At 33.0% G+C, this 12,810-nt stretch overlaps 1 protein-coding gene and 1 long non-coding RNA gene across 4 annotated transcripts in view; both read left to right on the top strand.

Annotated features, from left to right (window-relative positions):
- The window catches only part of LOC140443569 (uncharacterized), a 365,838-nt gene that overhangs the window by 107,859 nt on the left and 245,169 nt on the right, over positions 1-12,810 (top strand). The window lies entirely within an intron of this gene.
- Positions 1-12,810, top strand: part of LOC140443566 (colorectal mutant cancer protein) — a 315,102-nt gene that overhangs the window by 57,123 nt on the left and 245,169 nt on the right. The window contains exon 1 of one of the 3 annotated variants that reach the window (XM_072534898.1): positions 44-413. The exons of 1 other annotated variant lie outside the window; for it this stretch is intronic. The gene's annotated coding sequence lies outside the window, so the exon portion shown is untranslated. Of the gene's footprint in view, positions 1-43; positions 425-12,810 lie in introns of those variants that run through there. One more of the 3 variants, XM_072534897.1, reaches the window with a different exon arrangement.

Below are 12,810 nucleotides of genomic sequence, written 5' to 3'. Positions count from 1 at the left end.
CCTCCGACAAGAGCATCGGGTGCCATGCAGAAGGAAGCATCTAATAGTAAGCTCGAGAATTCCGACGCTCACCGTTGTCGTCGTCTTTGCGTCGACGTCGACGTCGCCGTGACCTCTCTCCCCACCTCGAGGGAGTCCCCCACGACCCGACATCGGTTACGTAACAACATAACGTCGAATTGCGGTGTTATCGGGGCATTCAGTAGTAGTGGCAATACCAGCTCCGTCTGAGTTCGCTACGGACGCCTTCTCCAGCGGATATCGGTTAGTGGGTGTCGTGCACGACGTCGCTTTTTTGCTCTCTTGGGATGTGACACCGTATGATTCGCGTGTGTCCTTGACTTTTTGATATTGTGTGACAGTTCGCGTTGAAGGAGGGATGTAAAAGTTAATTGGATCGCTGTTTCTGGAATGTAAATATTAGGTATATTATATTTTACTAGCGAAACATGCGCGTTTTCTAGTTTTACGTTTTGCGAAGTTGTAACTCTGGAAAATTTAATTAAAAACTGTCAATGTCATAGTCGAAAAAAGATAATACTTACGATATCAAATTGTTAATATTTCAATTTTAATTTCAAAAATTAATAACTGCAACTATGAATGAACTACAGGATAAATCAGAAATATTTTAACGCCCAAATATTTTATGTTTTTGTTTGACTGTTTGACTATTGAAAACATATAAAATAGCTAAGAAATACTAGTAATTTATGTTTTTTATAAATAAAAACAAATTTATAAATATAGTATACTTATAAATATACATACTATTACTAACACAATTACATACTACCCATTATTGTGGGACCCCCAAATAAAATTGGAAAGGGATTAACGCGGACCTTTTTTAAATTATAGCTGTATAACTAGGAGATATCTACGTTTAACATGAAAATTAAGGTGTATTAAAAAAACTGAAAACAACTCTCGCAAATAATACACAATGTCTAACTTACCCATCATCAGAGCCGTCGATAACGGGCCTGCCAGGGATGTAATTCTGACGGACACCTCAGTTTGGGGTCGCCAAAATGAGTTTTTTTTTTCTGCTAGTGTTATACAAAATAATAAAATAGAAAAATTAATATTTTAAATGTGATTTTAATTCCAGTCATAATACGCTAATCTGTGTTATTTTTCCATACCACTAACACTATTTACACAATATATTTACTAATAGAATTTATTGGTCAATAAAAACAAACAACTTTACACTTATTTAAAATACTTTGTTTATTTTCGTCAAATTTCTTTGAAGTTGTTTAAAGGTTTTGTTTCAGCAGTTGGTAGTGTAAATGAATGATTTGTAGTAAAATAAACATTTTACATAAAATTTAAGTTTATCATAAGCAGTTTCAATTTAGTATTTTATGTGTTTAGTAATACAGAATAGTTTGTCAGCTTACTGTAAAATTAAAAGAACATTATCTGCTGTTGAATTCAATTAACATAAAATTATATTTGGTAAATATACTGTACTTTTATTACATTGAGGTTTCACCTTACTGTACATGCATAATATTGAGATTTTAAAGTTGTTATTTTTATTTAGTTAAATACTAAATTTTGTACGATTGCCAAAAGATTAAATAAAAATTATAATTAGATTAAAAAAAAAACGAAGAGCGCTTGTGCTAGTTTTGCAGGTGATCATCTTACACCCTAGCACCTCGACTATTTATCATCATTATCACTGGCACGACAACCCCTTTTTGGGTCTTAGCGTGGTCCAGGATTCTTTTTTATTCTGATCTGTTTCGTGCTTTTTTTCTCCAATTTTGTTATTTTAAGGCTGTTATATCATTTTCTATTTGTTCGATGTATCTCAGCTTGGATCTTCTTCTTGTTATTTTTTCTACTGGCATTTGTTTGCTATCTTGTTTAGGATTTCGCCTTTTTTAAATTTTTTCATATTCCGTCCTAAGAACATGTTTTCTTCGAAGATCTGGGGGAGAGATATGGCTTAGGATATGTAGCCAATAAGTAGGAGTAGACTTGACGTTGCAGGTGATAATCTACGTGGTGTTTTTTAATTGTACATATATTTTTTTGGTGTGAATGCTGTTTGACCAAACAGGGGCGACATACTTAGCTGCTGAAAAGACCAGATCAAGGGCAGATATTAGTAGAGTCTCGGCTAAAGCTCCCCAAATAGACACATAGCTTGTAGAGGATATTGTTTCTAGTTCCAATTTTAGCAGAAAGTTTTGTTAGATGTTCTTTGAACATCAACGTACCGTCTAATGTAACTCCCATGTACCTAGGGAATTTGTTGTGAGCAATACGTGGACTTAATAAGGTCACATTGAGTTCTTTTCTTTCCGTATTTTTCGTCTTAGTTAGAGTTTGTTCGGCCTCTTCAAAATTTTGCTATTGGGTGGGTATTGCAGTCATATGCATATCCGAACTTCTTGGATTGGGTTTTGGGCATATCTGCAATGTAAAAACTAAACAAAATTGGTGTCAAGATTGAGTACTGTCGAAGTCCATTACTCAATTTCGTCACTCCATTTTTGGAAATTCCCATACTTAAACTAGAAGAGACGGACTTTAAGCATGTGACTTTCCGCAGAAACTTGTAGATAAGATGTTTTCTTTGAAACCCAGCTTCAATGTGTGTTGTAAGTTCTAAGACTTGATCGGAACAGCTGCGGTTGGAACTGAACCCTGACTGTTCTATGGGGATTATTTCGAGTTTTTGAGGAGCTCTTCTATTGTATAGCAGTCTCTTAAGAAGTTTATATAAAATATTCAGTAAGGAAACTTAACGATAGCTTTTTGGTTCATTGGCTGGTTTTCCAGGTTTTGGTAATGCTATAATTTTTGCTGTTTTCGTTCTTTTAGGGATTCTATCTTTGCTTAGGATACCAGAGAAGAGTGGAGCTAGCCACATTTGTGCATTATTTTCTACAGTGTATGATGAACTTTGGAAGAATACCGTCTAAACCACGTGCTTCTTTGGTTTTTACCTCATTGGAATGGAAATGTCTTCGTTTGTGAAAGGTGGGCAGTTATTTGGTCTTGTAGCATGTTTTTAGGTCTAACAGAAGAAGGAAAGCTAGAAGGCCGAAGACCAAGAGGACGATCTTCCAACATGATGGGCAGACCAAATGAAGACATATGGCAATTATCGCAGCCAATAAAGACAGCAAGCTAACAATATTTTAAGTGTCACCACGCCCTGACAAGGGCTCAAGGAATGAGAATAGAGAACAGGTTTTTGGGAGACTTTAGTTTTTCCTCGAGCCTTGTCGTGTACAACGTCCGCTAAGCGGATAAAAGACTCAAAGAAGAAAACTTTAATTATTACTTGCATCATCAGCATACATCAAGAACGAAGGACTATCTTTTTGAAATTTCCTTGTTATCCGATCCAGTGCCAATAATAATATCTAAGGACTAAGCCCTAAACCGCAATGCAATATTCATTTCACAACAAATTTATCAATCCCACACCTGTTATAGTACTAGTTGTTATTCCAACATACATATCTCTCATGACCATCAGATCTTCACAAGGAACTGTATCACAAAACTTTTCAAGATCAATCAATGATAGCTTATGGGTGTTAATTTTTTTATTCCATAAATCCCATCAATTGCCTTGATTAGAAATTGCATCTGTTGTTGATTTGCCTTGCCTAATTCCAAACTTATTTTCTTTCCTCACGTATCTTTTATTACATGAGTAATTGTCAGTAAATATGGATGATTGAATTTGAATTCCTTAAAGGAAGAAACCACTCAGAACAATATAATAAAAATAGGAACGGAGCCCAATTGAAAGTAAACAGGACTTACGACTGAGATTTATATCAATATTCTCTTAAATTGAAAAATAGAGAGCTAACGTAACCGAACGGACGGTGGTAGATCCCATAAGGGACTCAGGATAATTTTAAAAAATGGATACTAAAATCCCTTGGATTGTATAGAAAATACTCTCTAGAAAAATATACCTACAATAAAATAACATGTATAAATGTTTTTGCACGGAAACTTTAGTTGAAGATGCCTTAGTACTGGTTAATCCAAATAATTTCAAAATTATTTTATTATTTTATAAATTTTTGCTATGCGTCTTGACTGAAAGCTTGTTTTCGATTCAGTTGCACGATTCAGTCACTATCACTTAAAATAATAATCTCTATGTACTAATGTATACTAAAAAGTATATTAAAATACAGGTTGTTTCACGACGAGCGTACACTAACATTATATCGGAAACTACTTACAGTATATATGAAAAATGGTTTATGGGGGATTACAAGTTATGATGAACTAAAAGAAAATATTTTGTCAAACATGCCACTTCAGGTTATACCGGAAATGAACAAAAACTTTGGTTTTTTTAAATGGAACACCATGCATAATATTACATTTTTAGATTCTATGTAAAATTCTAGATAAAATTTGTATGAGGTACCATAGTTATTCATCTTTTTCAAAAATTTTGACAAACATTTTTAATAGGTATCATCAATTTGTCGGTCAGATAGCCAAGCGGGCTGGGCGGCCGGTTCTCATTCGCTTCACTGCGAAGGATGTGAGTTCGATCCCCAGCTCGGTGTACAGAAAACAAAAAGGCTAACGCAGCAGTTTAAAATTCTGAATGAATCTGCGGCTTAGACTAGAATATGCTGGTGTCTGATCGGCCTATGGTGGAGCAGTACGGCAAGAGATAAGGGCTTGCGGCTCAGTAATACTCCTCCATAGATCTCTACCGGAATGGCGAGGCGCCTAAATACCGGTGTATATATATATATATATATATATATATATATATATTATTGTGATATTTAAAGTCTTGGTGCTCCAAGCAATAATTAGCTAATTATTTTTTTTGATTAATTAAAATTATTTAAATGATATGATTATGACTCTATCACAATTTTTAATTCTTTTATCTCAGGGTTAAATTCGTGCTTCAATATCTATGCTATTACATGTGAAAGGTAACGTCCAGAGAATACCGGAATAATAAAAAACACATATGATCTAACACTATATATTGAAATAAAAATAATGAAATAATTCACACTCAAAAGTTTTCAATAAACAAATCTCATATAAGGATTCTCAAAATTTTGTTCTCCGTACGTGAACAATCAAAATTAATGGTACAAACAATATTAATTGAAATCTCAAAATCCCAAACTATTCTAACTCTCCTAATCAAAATATTTATATCCTTTCTAAATTACGTGTAAAAATTGTGTTATCAATAAAAGAAAAAAACTGCAGAAACAAAAATATCTCTCTCTGATGATGAGTGGTCCAAATCCTTGTTCCTTGTAGACTATATTATCTCCTCTCAACCGCTCCCTATGTAATCAGCAATCTTACACAGATTGTTGCAAGTATATCGTCCTTAATGATCTCCTTCAAAAGCACAAATCATTCAAATTATGATAGCCTTTCTCCTCTCGATAAACTGAATCTCTCGTTGGCCCGAGTGAAAAATGACTCTTGGAATATCTTCTCTTTACGATAAACTGAATCTCTCGTTGGCCTGAACAGTGACTCTTGGAATATAAGTAGAGAAATATGACTTACAATATTTTGCTGCTTCAGCTTCTGTCAGATACACTAACTCCACAAAAACTCACTAACATTCAACACTACTGCTTGCTACATTTCAGGAACCGCCAGAGAACAATCACTGTTCGTCTTACAGACTTGGAAACCAACTGATCCTCTCTTCTCTCTCCTCAATCTCGCTAAACTTTTTCCTACATACTTATCCCACCTTTTTCAATCTCCGCCAATCAAAACTCGTCACAATTCCCCCATTTTTTCATTTCGATAACAAACAAATTTTTACCTATAATTATAAATTTCCTAAAACTTATTTACAAATAATATTTTTCTATAATTCTTAAAAACTAACAAAAACCTCTTTCTATAATCCCTTCTATTGTCTTTAATCACTGCATTAATGTATTTCAATTGTCTTTGGATTTCACTTAAAATTATGCGGGTCACTCAAGTATAACAAAGAAATAATTTATGCAAAGCTTACATTTTGTTTAGTACAGGTAATCCAAGAATTTAATAACTTTCCTTCTCCGAAATGTTTGTTGGATATTATCCTACTTATCTGAATTATTTTAATGTTTTTGAACTTTGAAATATTTTTAAACAAACCAATATTTTTCTCGATTTTACATATCATAACAAATCCCCGCCATTTGATCTGCCGAAAACTCTTTGTTAAATTTTAAAAATGACAAAAGTTTTCTAGGATCAAATTATTTCACTATGTTATTAAAATCTACTTATGATACTGATAAATGTCGTGAATGTTAAAATACCCCGTATATTGCCTGTCTTTATACGGGATTGGATACATTTTCGTTTTAAATTTTTCCAAGTATTTTCCCTTAAAAGAAAGTTCATAATTTTTAGCCACTCGGTTTACTTCATTAACAAGATCTCCATGGTTTCCTAAAATCTTCTCTATTTTCTTTCCCATGTTTTCTCCACAATTTATTTTTCTTTCATCCTCCTTTTGTTCACATGTGTTCACTGTCCATAATACTTCTTCACAAAATTCTGGATTCTCGTCCATCAGTGCCATTTTTTCTTCTGTTTTCCTTTTATCCTCTAATTCCCTTTGGTATTCCGAGCACCATGTTTCTATTCCTTTCATTTCTCTGATGATACCTTCTTTTTCTTCCTGCTTCCATTCTGTTTTATCGTCGGTTGCCAACAATTCTTCTGTACCTTCTATTTCCTGTTTTTCTCTGGTCTTCATCTTATTTTCCTGCTTTCTTTTCGAACTCTTCTTCTTTTTCTTCCTTCTCTTTTTCTTTTCTGTTAGATCTTGTTCTTGTACTTTCGGTTTATCCTCTACAGTCATATCGATTTCTTTGCGTTTTTCCTGTGCATTGATCCTTCCAGAATTTGTTTTCCTATCTGTTTGCTTTTCTTCTCCTGTGTTGTCTGGTTCTGCTCTGATTTCCAGTTTATTTTCCGAAAAATTTATGGTGATATCTTTTTTCCTCAATTCATCAATTCCCGCTATCATATCATGATTTAAATCTTCAATCACCACACATTTCATAATATGGAATTTGTTTCCCACTCTTATCTGTACTCCCAAGCCTTCGTTTACTGTCGTCAAATTTTTATTGTTTGCACCCACTAAATCAACCCTAGGAATCTTATACACAAATCTGTCCAAATTTAATTCTTTTACTAGTTTTTTATTGATTAGTGATATCTCCGATCCAGAATCAATCACAATTTTAATCGCTTTATGTTTTATAAATGCATCTAAAAATATTAGATTAGAATTAGAAATTTGTCTGTCGTTTCCTATTGCTACATGATTCATCTCCCTTCTATTTTGTTGTTGGAAGCTCTGGTTATTTCTATCGTCCCTTTGTTCGTTAGTATTCCTATTCGGAGGATTTTGTGCATCTCTATTCCTGTTGTGATTTTCATATGTTCTATGTTGTGTGTCATTCCTGTTATCGTAATTTTGTTGTCTATTGTAATTATTGTAATTTCTCGGCCTATATTCGTTTGTTGATCTGGGATGTCGGTTTCTCTGGTCATAATTTGATGAATACCTTCTTTCCGGTCCATTATATTGGTCATGTTGTCTTCTATTTCTCATTTCTTTTCTTTTCGCTTCTTTTAATTGAAGGAATTGGCACAAACTATCAATATCTTGATAGTTTCTCAAAATCACGTGATCTTCCAACGTTTCCTCAAAATGTCTGCTGATCATTTCTACCAGCTGTTCGGTAGAATATTTGTATTCTAGATATTTTGAATTGTTATATATCTGCAAAGCATATCTTTCTTCAGATATTCCCATTTTTTCGTGATATTTTCCATTCTGTAGCTCTTGGTTGATTTCTCTCTGTTTATTTTTCCCCCAGAAATAGTTGAGAAATTTATTTTCAAAATCTGTCCAATTTTCAAACTCATCTTCCTTGCTTTCATACCATAACGCTGCTCCTTCTTTCAAATGGTTTCTAATTGTTTCTTTGCAATCGTCAAAATATCTAATATGTTGTAATTTGGTTTTCAAATTTTTAACAAACGGTACTGGGTGTGTTTTCCGAATATCCCCGCCAAACTGTATTTTTATGTCACCCGGACTTTGGACGAGTACTTCTCTCCTGTCTCCCATATCTCGTTGTTTTCTGATATCCTCAATTTGTTTTTCTATTTCTTTCTTGTCTTCTTGTAAAGCCATTTCAAATTTTGTTTCTAACTGTTCTAATTCCTTTTTCTGTACAGTCTTAATATCTTTCATCTTATTTTCTACTTTCTTTTCTTGTTCTCCCATTTTCTTTTTAATTTCATTAATCTCTTCTATTTGTTGTATCAGTTCTTTCTTTATCCCCTCAACACATCCTTTAATTTCCTGTTCATAGTTTTGCAAACGCTGCTCTATATTGCTCATTGTTTGTTTTGTTTCTTGTTGATTTCTATCCATTTTTAGTGATGTTTCTTGTTGGTTTCTATCAATTTTCTTTGATGTTTCAATTTGGTTTTTCTCTATTGTTTGTTTTGTTTCCCTTTGATTCTCTTGTATTTGTTGTGTCTGTAATTGCATTAGTTGTAATATTTTCTCTATTCCTGATAATTCTTTTTTCTCCTCAACTATTGTAACATTTCCTTCATTATCCGATCCTTCTTCAACAATTGTTTCCTCTTCTCTGTTATCCTCCTTCCTTTCTTGCATTTTGCTTTGACTCCTTGTGGTCGACATGTTGTTTCTTTTCGTTACTGTTTTTGTCCCCGCCAAATGTGAAATTTTACAACACTCTATATGTTTCAGAACACGACAATATTTCTCCCCAAATGTATTAAATTTTCACGACAAATATCAAATATGCAATCAGTAAAATTCAAATAATTCCAAATAAATATCAAATGTACGATTGGTAAAGAAAATAAAATCAAATAATTCAATAGCAGTAAATATCCACTAACTACAATCAATCAATAAATCAAATTTATATTCCCTGGAAAAATTGTCAAAATACTTTCAAATTCAAATTCCCTCAATGTTATATGTTTTTATCTCTGGATCACCTGTACTTATTCCAGATCTCTTTCCCTTCCTTCAAATGTAAAGCTGCGATATTTTTAAGCCCCACGTTTTGGAAGCCAGTTATTGTGATATTTAAAGTCTTGGTGCTCCAAGCAATAATTAGCTAATTAATTTTTTTGATTAATTAAAATTATTTAAATGATATGATTATGACTCTATCACAATTTTTAATTCTTTTATCTCAGGGTTAAATTCGTGCTTCAATATCTATGCTATTACATGTGAAAGGTAAGGTCCAGAGAATACCGGAATAATAAAAAACACATATGATCTAACACTATATATTGAAATAAAAATAATGAAATAATTCACACTCAAAAGTTTTCAATAAACAAATCTCATATAAGGATTCTCAAAATTTTGTTCTCCGTACGTGAACAATCAAAATTAATGGTACAAACAATATTAATTGAAATCTCAAAATCCCAAACTATTCTAACTCTCCTAATCAAAATATTTATATCCTTTCTAAATTACGTGTAAAAATTGTGTTATCAATAAAAGAAAAAAACTGCAGAAACAAAAATATCTCTCTCTGATGATGAGTGGTCCAAATCCTTGTTCCTTGTAGACTATATTATCTCCTCTCAACCGCTCCCTATGTAATCAGCAATCTTACACAGATTGTTGCAAGTATATCGTCCTTAATGATCTCCTTCAAAAGCACAAATCATTCAAATTATGATAGCCTTTCTTCTCTCGATAAACTGAATCTCTCGTTGGCCCGAGTGAAAAATGACTCTTGGAATATCTTCTCTTTACGATAAACTGAATCTCTCGTTGGCCTGAACAGTGACTCTTGGAATATAAGTAGAGAAATATGACTTACAATATTTTGCTGCTTCAGCTTCTGTCAGATACACTAACTCCACAAAAACTCACTAACATTCAACACTACTGCTTGCTACATTTCAGGAACCGCCAGAGAACAATCACTGTTCGTCTTACAGACTTGGAAACCAACTGATCATCTCTTCTCTCTCCTCAATCTCGCTAAACTTTTTCCTACATACTTATCCCACCTTTTTCAATCTCCGCCAATCAAAACTCGTCACAATTCCCCCATTTTTTCATTTCGATAACAAACAAATTTTTACCTATAATTATAAATTTCCTAAAACTTATTTACAAATAATATTTTTCTATAATTCTTAAAAACTAACAAAAACCTCTTTCTATAATCCCTTCTATTGTCTTTAATCACTGCATTAATGTATTTCAATTGTCTTTGGATTTCACTTAAAATTATGCGGGTCACTCAAGTATAACAAAGAAATAATTTATGCAAAGCTTACATTTTGTTTAGTACAGGTAATCCAAGAATTTAATAACTTTCCTTCTCCGAAATGTTTGTTGGATATTATCCTACTTATCTGAATTATTTTAATGTTTTTGAACTTTGAAATATTTTTAAACAAACCAATATTTTTCTCGATTTTACATATCATAACAATATCATCATCATCATCATCCAGCCCCGTTTTCACATCCATTGTTGGATATAGGCCTCCTCCAAACGTCTCCAGTTCTCTCTATCTCTAGCTGCTGCAATCCAGTTTGTTTCTATTCTCCTTAGGTCGTCGGTCCATCGGGTGGGTGGTCTGCCTCGACTTCGCTTGTCGGCTCTTGGTCTCCACTCCAATAATCTCTTCGTCCATCTTCCGTCTTCCATTCTAGCAACATGTCCAGCCCACCTCCACTTTTGTTTATTGATTCGCAGTATAATATCGTCAACGCCAGTTCGTCGGCGTATCTCCTCATTTCTCACGCGATCTTTCAAGGTCAGACCCAGCATTGATCTCTCCATTCGCCTTTGTGTTACCCTCAGTTTTTCGGCAGTAGCTTTCGTTAAAGTTAGGGTCTCTGCTCCGTAGGTCAAGACTGGTAGGATGCATTGGTTAAATGCCTTTCTTTTCAGGTGAATTGGAGTATTTGTTTTAAAAATGTCTCTCATCCTTCCATATGCCGCCCATCCCAACGTGATTCGTCTATTTAGCTCGCAGGTTTGGTTGTCTCTGGTTATTCTGATTTCATGACCCAAGTATGTGTATTTATCGATTAATTCTACCTTGTTGTTATTGATCTGTATCTCTTCGCTGGGAACCATATTGGTCATCATTTTGGTTTTCTCGAAATTTATCTCCAGTAACAATATCATAACAATATATATATATATATATATATATATATATATATATATATATATATATATATATATATATATATATATATATATTATATATCATCAATTTAAAAGTAATGTTTATTTGTATTGTAATGTAATGTAATTTAAAGTTTAATGTCTTGAAAACGTATGCACACAAAGAGTAGGTAACGTCTTTCAGGAATTGATATAGAAATCGAATTTCGCCATCGAAATCAAAACACAGAGTGTTCGCAAATGATAAGTCAATAATTTTAAATGAAACACCCTTAATTTATAATTTTAATAAGAAAGAAGTCAGTTATTTTTCAAATAGTATTAGGGTTCCTTATACCTAAAGTTAATCCTTTTGGAGATAGTTGTGGTTTAATGTTAAAGGTAAGATATTTATTGTTTTATTCTAGCAGACCGTTTATTAACCGTGAAGATTTCATAACCATAATTATCGCAAACGATTACGTAAATGTACTTTTCACATACTAGAGCATGCGCTTTATTTGCTACAAGGTATCCAGATCGACCACGACCTATGTGTAACATCATGAAGGAATGATTAAAAATTTAACATATTTTTGGTGTTTTTTAACAAGAAGTTAAAAAAATAAAGCACACATTTTTTTTGGTTTAATTCCGCAAACATACATTATAACAATTTATACCAAGTGTTTTTCCAAGCATTTATAGAGCCTCTTTATCTAGTCCTTCCTTTGTTGCATGTCTAATCATTCCTGCAGGGAGCGAATTGAATGCATTGTGAACTCTAAGTATACAATCCTTACTTAATTTTTTATGTAGGCCCCATATAAAAAAAATCTAGAGGTGTCATGTCTGCTGGTCGAGGGGGCCACCGGAAAGGACCATTAAATGTCTCATCTAAAAGTTGTTTACCCTTTTGAAACTATAAGGAGAAGCTCGATCGCGAAGAAAAAATAATTTTCTAAATTCTTGCGGTGGTAAACGATCTAAATAATTAGTGTCTAATTCTCTTAAAATATTGAGATATCTTTCTCATAAAACAGTAGTTATTAGAAAATAAAACTTTATAAAATTATTTAACCACAATTTCTAACCGTTTAAGTTATAATAAAAGTGGAGGGCTACAACCTGGTTGCCTCTGTTCACACAAAAGATATTAAACTCCCATTGCTCCTGAAAACCACGTACTCTTGTTAAATGTTGATTTACTTCGCTTCAGTAATGCGAATTGTGCCAATTAAACATTCCTTTTTTTTGTAAATTTTGATTCGTCACACCATATAATATTCTTCAAAAATTTATTATCCTTCTGACATTTTGTCGTTACAAATTCTGCAAACTCTATTATTTTATTATAGTCTGTTTCCTTTGAACTTTGAACTAGGGTGAAAGAATAGAGATGGAATTTATGTTTTTTTTTTAATTCGCTGAATAGATGGCATTGGTATACCTAAAACTCTTTCAACACCACGTAATGAAGCTTCGGGATAAGCAGCATAGTAACCAACAACATTAATTGTATGATCATTATTATCAACAATAGGCTTCACTGTTAACTTTTCTAGAAAACAACCAAAATGTATAACATTTT

This window comes from Diabrotica undecimpunctata, chromosome 6, assembly GCF_040954645.1.
Source record: "Diabrotica undecimpunctata isolate CICGRU chromosome 6, icDiaUnde3, whole genome shotgun sequence".
NCBI classification, from domain to species: domain Eukaryota; kingdom Metazoa; phylum Arthropoda; class Insecta; order Coleoptera; family Chrysomelidae; genus Diabrotica; species Diabrotica undecimpunctata.
The sequence above is the reverse complement of the archived record's forward strand: the minus strand, read 5'-3'. Positions and strand labels throughout refer to the sequence as shown.